The 3218-nt window shown below is 40.5% G+C and overlaps 2 non-coding genes across 2 annotated transcripts; both read right to left on the bottom strand.

Moving 5' to 3' along the window:
* Positions 1 to 528: 528 nt before the first annotated feature.
* Positions 529 to 600, bottom strand: trnap-agg (transfer RNA proline (anticodon AGG)). Its single transcript has one exon. It is a non-coding gene; the product is annotated as a tRNA-Pro (tRNA).
* A 1078-nt stretch (positions 601 to 1678) lies between these two features.
* trnap-cgg (transfer RNA proline (anticodon CGG)) lies at positions 1679 to 1750 on the bottom strand. Its single transcript has one exon. It is a non-coding gene; the product is annotated as a tRNA-Pro (tRNA).
* Between the last annotated feature and the right edge of the window lie 1468 nt (positions 1751 to 3218).

The raw sequence follows: 3218 nt of genomic DNA, 5'->3' as shown, positions 1-3218 counted from the left end.
TTCAGCGTGTTTAGCGTAAAACTGCACACTGGGATTCGATCCCAGACTGGAACATAGTCCTGGCTCGCGGTGCAAGCTGCTCTACCAGGTGAGCTATACCTGTTATACCTAGACAGCTACACCGAGCTGTGAAGGCTTTCACCTCTGAGCCAGATGCAGAGCGGGGCGGGAGCTTGTAGCACTAGTATAGTAGTAGTAGTAGTAGTAGTATAATATAGTGCCCTCCCCTGGAGCTGTGACACGTCAGCTCCAGTCTCCCTGAAACTGCCAGTTTGCGTCTGCCATTGGTTCACAGCAATTTGAAGGCAGAAAAACTCAGAAATGCAATTTTGCACTTCCTTTTCTGCTGCTATGTGCTCTAACACAAGAAAAATGCCACAGGAACATGTGAAAAGCACCAAAAACATGATTTTCATGGGAGGGGTCAATGGTCCATAGAGACACACTTTAGAAAGTGTGGGAAAATGGGAAATATTATTTTAATATTTAACTGTGGACCAGGCTCCCTATGCGATCATACCTAACAAAGGGCTCGTCCGGGATTTGAACCCGGGACCTCTCGCACCCTAAGCGAGAATCATACCCCTAGACCAACGAGCCTCCTGTGGATCCATTTTGAATGTGAATCAGAATACAGATAGAACAGAAACAGAGCGTTGTGGTCCCTTACCATCTTCCAAAGGTTTTGACTTGCATGTGGATAAACGATAAGTATATGACTTTGTTAAAAAAAAAAAATTGTGGATATTATTTAGTTATTATTTCAAGTGCAAAGGAGGAATCTTGTATAATTAAAGGGACAACGAGGAGTTTTGGAAAAGCGAAGCGTTTTCACACTACATTTATGAGCCTCCGCACCGTGAAATTCTTTGACCGGCGCAAGACGGACTCATGTTTTCATTCATCAAGAATTAAAGTCAGAGGTTGGAAGACGTTCAGTTACCGTCGTAGGTCCGACCATAAATGGCCATTCAGCTGAGTTATTCTCATTAAGGAAACGCTGGTCGGCTCGACCAGCGTTTCCGCCACCACTAATAATAACAAAATAACCATAGAGACAGAACGATATATTTATCGAAAATGGGCCCATTCACAAGTGTGGGTAGCGGAGATTCATCCACATTAACGTCAGACTTTTTTATAACCAAATAGAAACTCCTCGTTGTCCCTTTAACAATGACCAGCGAGTAGTGGCTATAGGACTTAGTCACTAAAGCCCTAAAAGGTGCTCACTGAGACCCAAGTCAGTGGTTTCTAGATAATAATATGATTATTTAGGTCATTGATTCATCACCCCAAAGGATTCCTACAGGCTTCAGCAGATGGATTGAAGGGGTTGGTCAATGAACATCCCTGGATTATAACCCTAACCCTAACAAGGGGCTTGTCCAGGATTTGAACCCGGGACCTCTCACACCCGAGAGGCCTGTTGAGAACCGTATTGTCAGTGAGAACTCAGTCCATGGTTGGAAAAGAAAGAAGGACAGTTCTTTGTCTCATTGCTTACCACTTGACCACACAGGACACCTTCAGCTTTTACTAGATGGTTGTGAAAGCTTTGTCTGACTACTCATGAAGATTCTTTAGCTGATTGATTGATCACCCCAGGATTGCCACATTTTCAGCAGATGAATGCATGATCTTTGTCAAAGAACATCTCTGGATTATACCTAATAACGGGCTCGTCCGGGATTTGAACCCGGGACCTCTCGCACCCGAAGCGAGAATCATACCCCTAGACCAACGAGCCTGCGAGGTGAGGGACTATATTCAGAATCAATTTGACATTGGTTTGCTTGATGATGGATCATGAACTAAACCTACATGTTACAGTTTTTCTCAATCGCTTTGGTGCTTTTCTCACATCACTCTTAACATTTGCACAACAGTTAGTGCATTTCTCAGAACAATTATTGCAAACTGCAAAACCTAGTGGATGACCTGCAAAAGCGCGTCACTTGCTCAAAATGGAATGTCCATCCCTCAAAAGCAAGTATTCATGTCAATGAAACTGTCAGTGTCGTCAAAATGAGAAGTCCTGACACCATCGTTTATGAACAAGATAGTCAAATGGTTTTGTCATGTTTTCATTAGGACACTTTACTCTCTAAGTGTTTTCCAATGCAAAAAGTGATGATACTACCTGAAAATGCTCAAGACAGCACTATACACTACTTGTACAGCCATGTGAAAACTACAGTAAAGTTACACATTACTGTATTTAGTGGAGATACTGAATATGTATGTTTCACATTTCTACTGCATATGCTCTTTGCAATTCTGATTTGTTCACAGCGTTGTGCAAAGGAAAAATACACTACAGTCATCTACAACAAACATAAGAAACACTCTTTGGGTACAACTTCACGTAAACAATGTTGCAGTACATATAGTAACTGAACCTACAGAGTACTGTAAATCATTCCTGCACATCCAGACGTTCCAGTCACATTTTCATCTACATCACTCTGTCAATTGTAGCGATTGAAATAGATTCAATATTCCCAAAGATACAGTAATGTCATCCTTACATTGTATCTCTTTCAACCTTATGCCATTGTTTGTAATCACCATCGCACAAATGTCTTGTTCTTGTAGCAGAGTAAAAAGGGCTCAGTCTCTTCCACCTCTGTGAGGTTGTCTGGTAATCCTATGTGATGCAGAGTAGAATTACAGTAATGTACAGTACATGTACTGCATCAACCATTATTACTGTAGTGTACAATACTGTAAAAGTGCTTCCTACTTGTAAAATGCTGTAGTACAGTACCGTACTGTAAAGATGGGAAATCTTTACTGTGGTTGCTGTAATACATTACAACACAGTAAATCTGTTCTCTAGTGAAGCTGTAAGTCTAATGTAAATGTAAAAAAGTTCTTGTCCCACTGTATCTTACAGTAATGCCTGACACAATGACAGCAGTGCAGATTGTTTAGTGCTGAATTACTGTCCAATACCATACATACCTGTTGTTCCTTACTGTAAATGTTTGAATAATTGAATTCACAGTGCTTCTCCCAACATTTAAAATTAGTTTGACAGATTTTGAAAACTAGTTCAAGAATTTTGTATGTAATGACTCAAGCAATGAAATGAGGACTATTAGTTTTATAGGGAAAGACTATTCAGCGTTCAAAAGTATAGTTCATTTTGACTGAAATGACATAAACAAATGATAATGTTGTAAAACAGCAGAGAATTGTATGAGAGCAACTGA

Source organism: Trachurus japonicus, unplaced genomic scaffold, assembly GCF_045865225.1.
Source record: "Trachurus japonicus isolate A0001 unplaced genomic scaffold, Traja_1.0 AP030636.1".
NCBI classification, from domain to species: Eukaryota; Metazoa; Chordata; class Actinopteri; order Carangiformes; family Carangidae; genus Trachurus; species Trachurus japonicus.
Note: the sequence above shows the minus strand (reverse complement) of the source record. Positions and strands in the feature narration are given on the sequence as shown.